The sequence below is a fragment of the Daktulosphaira vitifoliae genome, unplaced genomic scaffold (genome assembly GCF_025091365.1).
Source record: "Daktulosphaira vitifoliae isolate Bord-2020 unplaced genomic scaffold, ASM2509136v1 Scaffold_5, whole genome shotgun sequence".
In the NCBI taxonomy this organism is placed as follows: Eukaryota; Metazoa; Arthropoda; class Insecta; order Hemiptera; family Phylloxeridae; genus Daktulosphaira; species Daktulosphaira vitifoliae.
The window spans coordinates 13,127,448-13,139,132 of record NW_026099576.1 but is presented as its reverse complement, the minus strand read 5'-3'; positions in this window follow the sequence as shown (position 1 = coordinate 13,139,132).

Genomic DNA, 11,685 nt, shown 5'->3' with positions numbered 1-11,685 from the left:
AAATATATTATTATAATAGTAAAATGTTGTATATTATGTGAAAATGTACAGATGGAATAATATATTTATACATATTTTACGTAAGTTCATCTACCTGCATCATGCAAAACAGTGAAAATATAAGGAATTCAGGTCAATTGACCTATAGTTATAAATGCTTAAAGGTAACTGACATTCTAAATATGCGATCCAAATAGGAAATTGCGTGATACACAAGCTGAAATATGAGCAAAATATTTAAAAAATCTGAATATATTTAATATTATAGTTTTAAAATTATAATATGCAACATTGTATGACAAAATGTAACTACCAATGAAATATAAAAAAAAAACNAAATTATAATATGCAACATTGTATGACAAAATGTAACTACCAGTGAAATGTAAAAAAAAAACAACAAAAATGAATGGATCAAACATATTTTTCTTGTCGCTTACCATATTTTAAATTTGTTTGATGTTATAACAATTTTTCTGGACACTTTTTTTGTCTAGGAATTAGTTAATCATACATATAATACAATTTAACTTAGAAGTAAATGAGTTGAAATTAAAATTGAGTTATCTCTAATACATAGTTGCACATCTAACATTTAAATTTATTAGTTTTAATTATAATATTTTTGTATGGCTATCGTAGCCATAAATAATCATTATTAGTATAGTATAACTATATAACTAAGCTGACAGATTTATGTATGTGTATTTTGTTATTTAAAATGATAAATCTTTAAAATTGATAAATTGACTCACTTCTCCATTTAGGAAGCAGAATAATGTTGCCACACATAGCCCCTAAATAAAAAAAATAAAGTTTATTAAAAACTGAGCACGATTTTTGTGCGATAAGCCGTTCATTCGTGTTTTTTGTTCATAAACTATTTGTAGTATAAATTTCCTTTCTGCGAAATAAGCAAAATCACGACAAACGTGGTAAAATTACAAATTCAATTCACACACTTTGTAAACATAATAAAGTATTTTTTTGAGGGGATAGTTTAACATTGCTATTATGAAGAAAAAACTTGTCTTATTAATCATGATAATAATGTATATTTAAGTTGGTTTTTTTAGTCTTATGCAAAAGGTATAGTTTGCTTATACCCCTAGAATATTATAACCTGAAATACACGTCAAGTAAAGCTGCTAGTTTATCACCAACTTAGCTTAAAACTTACACGTTTTTTGTCTTAGTTTGCAGATAAGAAAATTTTAACATAAATTTGGTCTAACCCTCAGGTTTAGTGTTTAATAAAATTACAAATAAGTCGAAAAGTTTAAAGTAGGTGAGATAAATAAACTTTAAAGACTTCGTAAAAATATGCAAGTGTAAGAATGTACTTATATATCATTTTGAAATCATAGTTGAACTTCTAAATTTAAAAATAGAAGATTTTAACTTGTTAAGTACAACTGGATAATACATATTTTTAAATAATACATACTTGAAACGATGATGTAACGGCTGATATAATTTCATAATAACGTTCCCAAGGATGGTGTTTTTCAGGTCGGAAAGGCATTAACAAATAATAAAGACCTAACAGTGGCATTAGTAATAATGTAGCTCTGAACGATTGAAGCATTGCCCGTGATGGTGTGCTATTAGATAAGTGTGATGGACCAGCTTGTAACTTGACCCAGAGTACTCTGACGATATTAAACAGAAACAACACGTTTATAGGAAGGCAAAAAATGACTGGCATCACCAAAACAGACCAGTAAGCTTCATTCATCCAACATCTATAATTTAATATAATAAGTAAGTAATAGAATAAGTATAAAACTATTATTATGGGCTATTTTCAAGAATTTAAAAAGTATGACGAATAAAAAAAAGTATGAAAATTATAAAATTTAAACTATTGGATAAATTATTTTTAGATATTAATTGAATCATTATCTATTCTACTAACTAGTAAATATTAAAAAAAAAAGTTTGTTAAAAGTTATAAGGTAATACACAGTAAATGACGTGAATAAAGGAATGTGATGAATGTGGCTGTATTAAATATTAAATAATTTAAAGGAGCTTATATAACTAAAGAGAGCCTTACTAACATTTTAGGATACTATTTTTATTTTTTATTTTTATTAAACAAAATGGCGCACCGATTCATTGAAAGTTTTGATAATGATAAAAATGTTTATGTATGAATTTTGGATATTTTATAACCAAAATTGTAATACTTCAGTGTAAAATTAACATATATATTAAAAACTAGGCTCCAACTAATCGGGGCTCTACCCTTGACTTTATGGGCCTAACTAGTCTACGGCGTGTTAGACCCTTTAAGACATCTTAACCCTTAAAGAAGTTCACAGAGTCCGGTAGAAGTATACAAATACGCCGGGCAAGATAAATGATTTACACAAAAAGTATTACTTGTGACGTAAAAAATCGACCTATCATTATTAGTATTATTTAACACAATAAGTTAATTAAATTAGTTATTGGTGAACATTATATAATAGACTTAGATGGTATGGTCTTGTTATGAGAAGAGAAAAATCGGAAGCCGTAACAACAGTTGTAGAAATGAATGTTGAAGGAAGAAGAGGTAGAGGAAGACCAAAAAAGAGATGAAGAGATATTATTGAATGCGATATGAGGACATCTGATGTGAGTGTAGAGGTTGTGGGAGATCGTGTCAAGTGGAAGTTTAGGATAAGGGTGGCCGACCCCAAGTAGTTGGCATTAAGGCGAGGAAGAAGAAGAAGAAAATTGATGAGCATCATATAATTAAGCGTAACTGCTCAGCAATTGGTAATGCGGTGTTATTGTCTAAGTGGTGTTAATTTCGTGGTGAATCAAAACTATTTTTCAACATTAAAATTCAGTAATAACGTAATTAAATAGTCCTTAATAATTCAGTCGCACATTCCCCTTTATACTTTTCTTGTTGTACAATCGCTATCAATCGTTCATAACAAATTATCATTGTGATAAGAAAACGCCCAGCTGACCACTACAATACTGTCAATAATTCAACCGGTCCCAGGTGTCTGTCAACTATGCATGCACTGATGTCGTCATTGTTTCCACTTCCGGTTCATGTGTGTCATCGCCGTCAAGTGGTCTGGCCGTTTTGTTCAAATGTGTTTTTGGCCTGGTCGTCGATTTTTAACTCCAACCATCTAAGTCTCGTTGTTCATTTTGTACTCTTGCATTTCATGGCTACCTTACTCTTACTTTTGACCCTGGCGAACGAGCCATGGGTGAAGACTTGGTTGGCTACGGCTTGGACAGCATTGTGTTATGATTGTGGTAACTTTAGTAAAACATCCCTTTCTTTCTTTCGTCCATTTAAGTTTCCTATATTCGTGCATTGTCACGACGTTTTCTTTGAACATGAACTGTCATTAAATTAATATACTTTCATTAATTTTATATGATTATTCTATTCTATCCTATCTTTCTGACATCTTTTGATCATTGACTATTCGTAAATTGTCTATTGTAAAATATCATTTTCTTTAGTATGTTAATTATTTTTGTCATGTCGAGTGTCAAAAAACCTTACATGTAGATGTGTTTAGCAGTCTCAATGCCCGGTTTAAAAGGCCTACATCCATTTTGACCGATGTCAAATTGTCTATTTGAGCATTATTGCAATGATAATCATTTTATTATATTCAATATTACAAAATACGCTCCTAGCCCTTGGTCCAATAGAACATAGTCAATACAGAATTGTCAGATTATTTTCTCCCTCATTTTCTATTTATTTTATTTGTCCTGTAGATCAGTAAATAATTTGTAATAATTTTAACCATGACTTGAAATATGTTATATAAAAGAATTTGTAATCTTCATTTTATTTTGAACATTTATAATTTGTGACTGACGTTATTTTATTGTACTTAAATCATTTGATTTAAATTTAAATTTGTTATTAGTTATTTTCATTGTATTAAATAGAACATCACCGCTCATACCACTACTAGTCTACCAGTTTTTTATTTTATTTTCCCCTAGAGTTAAGGTAAAAAACTTAGTAATTTGAACAATAGTACAATCTTCAAACATTTTATGTCATTTACAATTGAAATTCCACTATACTTCCGGTCTGGTAGAACCTCGGTTAGTGGTGGATCCAACATTGTTGGGTTTATGTGCCTTCTGCGGTGAAAGCCTTACGGCAAGAAGCCGGTGAACGTCACATACTTCAAAATTAGTATAACAAATGTAGGATAAACATTTAATTGTTAAAATTAGTAAAATCTAAAAAGAGCTAATAGCAAAATGTAATAAGTATACGTTTTGTGCCGAGGTTATCGCAATAATATAATAATATTTCTACTTTAACACTATCTTTGGAATCAACAAATATTAAAAAAATTGCGTTATGAAGTTACCATCGGTTTCTGTTGCTATCTATTATTTGTGATTATAATATAGAATTTAAAATAAACAAAAGTAAATTTGAAATTTGTATTAATGTATTCTAATACATCAATACAAATTTTCTTTAGCATCTAATAATTATTAGATAAAATAAAATAAAAATATGTATTCAAAGTATACTTAATAATACCATATGAATTATTGTTAACACAATAGGTATGCTGCAAAAGATAACTTTATAATCACTAAAATACTTCTATGTTAACTAAAAACAAAATAATTTTGTTTATATTTTTGTGTTTAATTATATATACTTAATATAAGTGCGTACAAACTCAATTATTGCGATACGGATATACAAAATCATATTCAAATAAAAACTTTGCGCATTGACTTAAAAAAAAATAACGCTCTCGGGTACAAAAAAAATGATTTCATTATCGCGAATAATTTTCACAGAATATTGTTCCCAAGCACTTTCATTAAAAAATTGTCTTACAATGGGCCTTTTATGTTTTTCATATTGGGACCAAATTAGTATACTTCGCCACCGTAAAAATACAAAGTTGTTATGTTAAACTTGTATGGCACAAGCGACCAATAATGTAGTAAACACACGATATGTGTCCATAGCATGTACACACTACCAGTTGTAACTCACCGGTTCGTGTGATAAACAACATAAGTGATAAACAACACAAGATAGTTTATGGTTGAGTGATCTACACATTTCCAACGATAATTAACGAAAATATATTAATCTTATTATGTGTCATCAATGGTCATGTTAATGAATCACGTTAAAAAAACATGAACAAATATGCACATGTCTAACAAATTCACCCCTGAACCAAATAAAAATTGAACCATTATGGAAACACCGACTATTTTCATATAGTCTCTTGTGGAATTGTGGTCAAAAATTAAATGATTATTACTAATACATTTACGTGCTACACAATACACAATAAATATATTAATACATTTAATATATTTTTTTATTTTAACAATAATTAGTTATTTTGTGAGCAAATTATAAAAAAATTTTCTTTTTAAAAATAAATAGTTCTTCAAAGGTATTTTAATATAATTATTATATTATTAAATGTTCATATTATTTAATACTATATTAAATTATTATTGGACACTTCAATTGTTGTCATAATAACAGGCCGTATTCTAGATTACTATAAGGTTATTACTTTAAACTCAACAATGTATATCGTATTTGTATACGAAATATATAAAAAGGTTTTAAGTATATAACTCAAAAATATTTTCTATTACTATAATGAAGGGGAATAAGATACTACAAAATAAGATACAACTAAACTTTTAACTCAATATGAAATCTATCATCTAGATTGAAGTAAATCATAGCTTAGATAAACCTAAGCCGACTTTGAGAGAGGAAACGTTATATTCGTTTCTTGTAAATCGTAGTAAAGTTTTAAAAATATTAATGATATTAGTTTTTTGCTACAGAATTATTTTTAATTTCAACAGATAATCTTTTATTTCTGATTTCCGGTAACCACTAACTATAAAAGAAAATTATTAAAAACAATAAAAACTTAATATATAAAAACCTTAACAATTATAGAATCCTAATAATTATTTTTGATATTGCCATCAGAGTTGCATTAATCATTGTTAATAAAACAAAATGAATAATTATACTTACTCGGACGTTTGCATGTGGACTATTCGTAGTGTTGCATAAACTGATATAATGACCATTGGAGCGGACCAGGCCAATTTCCACAGCCATCTGACTAACGTATCTTCAGCGGTAAAAGCGTATGCCAGCAAAGTGTGTAAATAAAAACCTTCTGCAAACATCCACGCGTAATTTGTAAGTAGAAAATAATGAGTTACTACGTGAAGCACTTGACACCACCACTGTAAAATAAGTTTATCTATATTATCTACATTTTATCCAAACAACTTATATAAGTGTTAAACCAATATAATTATTGTATCTTCTTTGAAATTAATAACGGCTTTATTTGTATATCGAGTTTCAAATTGAAATTGTTTTCTTCTTAATGAACATTTTTATATACAACTCTTCTTTTTTAAAGACATTTTTAATTACTTTACTATATAAATTTATTTTAAAACGCATTATAAAAAAAAAGTTAGTTTATGAAGAAGTAAGTATCTTATTATAAGTCTTATTTACATTTACATAATTTTTCTTTAAAAAATACATAAAATAGGCAAATGTATTTGTATAAAAGGACATTTGCGTGCTTTCTATTTAATGAAAAATTAATTAAACTAGCTGTTTAAATTTTTAAAATCTTCTAAAGTGCACTTTAATACAAAATAAACAAATGTGGGTTTCCTCAATAAACTTTTGTGCATATAAAAATGAAAGTAGTTTATTCTTTATTCAACAGTTATATTTTTATGTTGGTAAAAATAAAACCCTAAACAATCAATACCTATCGTAATGGGAATATAAAATGACTTTTTATGTCATATTGGCATGATAATTGGAACATTAGACGAATTGGCATCGAAATTAGACGTCCTTAATGTGAAAATTCCTTTTTTCTAAAAATGATTGATGCTCATAAATATAAAACTGTACATCATGCGTATATATTTGTTAATGTTATTCAACACATAGAAGTGTAATATTGGGAAGAGCAATTGTCAATATCTAATTTATTTCATTTATATTTTTTTAAAATTAAATTGCAAAATGATGAACTAAAATTAATGAGACCATAATTTTCTAATAAAACGTTAATACTTTTTTTTTCATTAAAATTATTCATAGATGCTTTGAATTATTTTAGAATAGTTAAATTTTGATCTTATAATGTTGTATTGGATTACTTAAGTTATGTTTATCATGTGTTTTCTATTAAACATATAGGATAATAACACTCGACTACAATACGGGGTTAGATTATACATTGTAAGTGTAAAAAAAATATGTAATTGCGGTAGTAAAACGTTATTTGAATATTTAAAACTGTGAAATTGATGGAAAAAACTGTATTATAAACTGGCAAGTTAAACGTTTATAGAATACATAAACAGCGTAAAAGGGCTAACTAGAAAGGGTTTATATTAAGTTTAGTAAACAATAAAAATAATCGTACACGATGGATTTTTATTTTGAAACGTGTGTAAAACAGTAAGTGTGTCACAACTATTTTACAATTTTTATAATACTATATACATAAATAGACTTATCTATGTATATCTTTAATATCAGTAGAATGCATTTTATTATCATTAAAAAGTTTTAATCAAAATATTTCTTATTAGTATATAAAATTATTCAGGGAATATTCAATGTCTCCTTTCATGTAGGCTATCTCAAACTCAGTTTTGAGACACTTATAGTAAATCTCGTCATCTTCGTTGTACACAATTAAAATTTATGCACAAGAAGATAGTGTAAATAAAACATACCTCATTATTTAGAACAACTGTAGGATGTTCGATGACTAAGTTGTACCACAGCAACCACAGTAAATTATTACTAGCAAATGATGCAAACATATGAGTGTGTAGTGTATTACGTGCACACCTTAATGACCTGGAAAATATAAAAAACTATATAAAAGTTAAGTTAAGATTTATTGTTCATTTTAGCTTCGATGCAAAGCTGAGAAGGTAATAGTTTTACTATGATGTGTTTTATTTGTGTCTGTTACCACTTTTCTCAGCTCTCACCGAACCGATTTCTTTCAACGATACGTCAAAACATCACAAATCGTATCTAGTCGAAAAAAATTACCCTCAAAAATTGAAAAAATATCCCTCGTTCCCCATAAATGGGGTAAATCTCCAAAAAAAATACAAATTTAAAAATCGCTAATTTTCGACATTTTTTACAATTTTTTTTACTTAAAATTGCCACAACTTTTTTAAAAATGACCAAATCAATATAATTTTTTTTTTTTATAGATTCATAATGTCTTTACTTATCATTTGGTATATTTTTTATAAATTTGACTCTTTACCTGCCCACAGGGGGGATTTAAAATGACAAATTTTTCAATTTAACTTTTGTAAGTGTTCCGGAAAGTCTGACACTTGTATATATATCTTAAATTAAAGATAATGTAATATACTTTATTATGGAAAAAAAAAAATTTCCGATTTTATTTTGTCCTCACGGTGAAAATAGTTACCGAATGCTATTTTTGTGTGAAATTTTCGATTTTATATTTAACATTTTTAACTTAATATTGCTATAACTTATTGAAAAGTATATGGATCAATACAATTTTTTATGAGAAATAATATTTATATCCCTCTTTCATTCGACATACTTTTCTTTAATATAACACCATTTCCCTTTATATATTTATATATTATAAACATATATTTATTCATATATTACACTTATAAATCATACAACTTGTAATCAGGACATAAATAAGGAAATAGGAGATCATGTAGCTTTTGGAATAATCCACCAATTATTTAAAATTAAATACTATCGAAAGATTTGCATCGAAGCGTTTTTTATGATAGTGATTTTAATCACTGTCAGATATCATTATTCTTGACCCAACTATGTCACACACCCACTGTGCTGGGTTTTTATTATTTAAATTATATAAATATTTAATAATACATATATTGGAATTTAATGATTCCTAAACAACTCGAATACATTATTTGAAATGCAATTTAAATTCGTGGAAATCATTATTTTGTACCGGAGTATTTTGTCTAGGAGATGTAATTTGATAAATTAATTTTCTCTATAAATTCAAAATCTGTTTACATTTTACAACGTGTAATTATTATGTCAAGAACGTGTACAAAATTTGTCTAATTTTTTTACATCTTCAAGATAGATGCAATTGAAAAATAATAACATTCTTTTTTTAATCTTATTGATTTTATTGGAACAAATTTATTTTGTATGAATAACATATAAAAATAATTTTTAATGCTACAAATACTATTTCAAGCGCTTCAAATTTAACAGTATTTGTTTTAATTTAATAAATTTCAGTCTTAGAATACCTAGAACACCGATAGTTATACGAAACACTCAGCGTAAAAATATGTTTCAATTACATTAATAACAGTTAATATTTGAACGAAACTAAGTATAACTACTGTTAAGAGTTAAGCAATAAAGGTTTCAAATTCAGAGTATTTAATATATATTATTACTATTATTATACAGAAATTTAGTTGGTTCAGACGAATCATTACAAGTATTATTGAAGCTATTCAAACAGACCACAGACCAATATGTAGCTGCTGTTATTGAATTGCCTATTATAGTGGAAAATGCTGCGTTATTTCCTTTAATCTATGTTAGTATTTCCTGTGCTTACTGAATGGCAGCTGTTACATTGACCGTGCAACAATAACTTTTTTGTTTAAGGGCATTCATTTTATTAACTCTCAGTAAAACCAAATAACTAAGTAACACCATATCAATTAATAAAACTAATCCAAACTCTGAACTCAAAAAAATGAATAAAAAGCCAAAACTTTCGAACTTTAATTAAAACAAACTTTGATGACAAGTTATATTATGTTCTTGTTATACAAGTAATTATATTAATTGTACTCATACTTTGAGACATTACTTTAAACCAATTCTGTTAACTAATGCATAGAAAACACATAAATCTATAATATTCAGTCACATTTTTAAAGTAGAAAACTGTGATTAGATTTAAAATAAAACGCTAAAAACTAATAACATTATTATGTCTTAATTTATTAATATACCTTTATGTGTTCAATTTTATGTTGTTTTATGAAATATCAAAATTTGCTAAAAATGTATAATCGAAAACGATTGTTCAGTTTAGCTGATCTATTTGTCAAATTTTCATTAAAATTAGTTGTACGACGTCATGTTTGTACTGAAACTTGAAAAGTTATATTTATTGTTGTAGGCGCTGTGGATAAGAATCTTAAACTTTGTCAATTAATCAAAAGTTTAAAACTGCTAAGTGGTAATTGTAAAATTTAGACTGAATTGATTCAATTTCAAACTAGCAAATTATGAATCTAACACATTAACATAAAACTTAAGAGTCGTTGAAATATCATATCATACACCTAAAGTGTTCTATATACAAATTTGACTCTCTTTTAAATTATTGATTTTAGTAGTTGCTTAGATGAATTTACATGGTTCATTGAAACCTATAGAATAATTAAATATTACGTGTAGCCTTTAAGGAAACAATAAAAGTATACATAAATAAATACTGATTATTTTTGAAGTTATTAATTTAAAAGACAAATTTCTCTAAGTAATACTATTACTAAATTTATAAAATATATTTTTCTTGTGACGAATATCGTTATAGTGACGTTTAATATATGAAGAAAAAAGAAAAATTTAACATATATGTTGAATTTTTTGTTATATCGAACTATAATTAAAGTCCGCATAATTTATGTTGTACAATATTTTATGTTTTCATAAAACTCAATTACTCGAAATTTTCAATACCTCGAAGGTATAAAAAAATTTAGGTCCCAGGAACTACATAAATTGGAGAGGAAGCCATTATTTTTTTAAAATCTAAGGAGAGGGTTGCAATATTTAAACACGGGCTTCTTTTTGTTTTAGTTGCGTAACTGCTTAACGCAAATTTGAATTAAAAAATGTTAATGACTTAATTTATTTGGGCACATTTTCGATATTACTGGCTGAAGTAAACTTTTGAAATTGGCACATACTGCAAATTCACGTGTCGGTTATATCTTAAGTCAGCTCTCAAACTCACACAGTTCACTGAATAGACCATTATCTTGTCACTAGGGTGGGCCTTTTAAAACTCGAAGGTCTGTACCGCGCATTTTCTTTTGTGATAAATGAAAAACTTTAATAAATTTTTAATGCTCGAGGTCAATTCCTTGAAGTGGTGCAAAGGGGTAGAAATTTATATTTTTACGAGTATAACTTTTTTTTATTTAAGTGACATTCAAAAATAACAATAATTTTTTGCTTAGTTCTATGACTATTACAAAATAAAACTAATTATTTGCTTTACAAAATATTTGTAGATTTCGTATTGATACCTTTGGCAAGACGCTTTATTTTTTATATTTTATACAAATAATAAAAATGTATTCAAAATACATGGTAACTATTTTAATTTTCAATTAAAATTAGATAAAAATAAAAAAACCCTTCTCAGTACCTAAAATAAATGTATTGCTATGTGATAATTTAAAATAAATTTGAAGCTTATTATGATTTCTGACAGGCCTTTTACAATTTTCAACCTAATTTTTTTTGAAATTCAAAAATATAATTGGAAACTCTATGGTAGATAGTTTAAATTAAATTAAATTTGTTATATTTGTTTAACAACT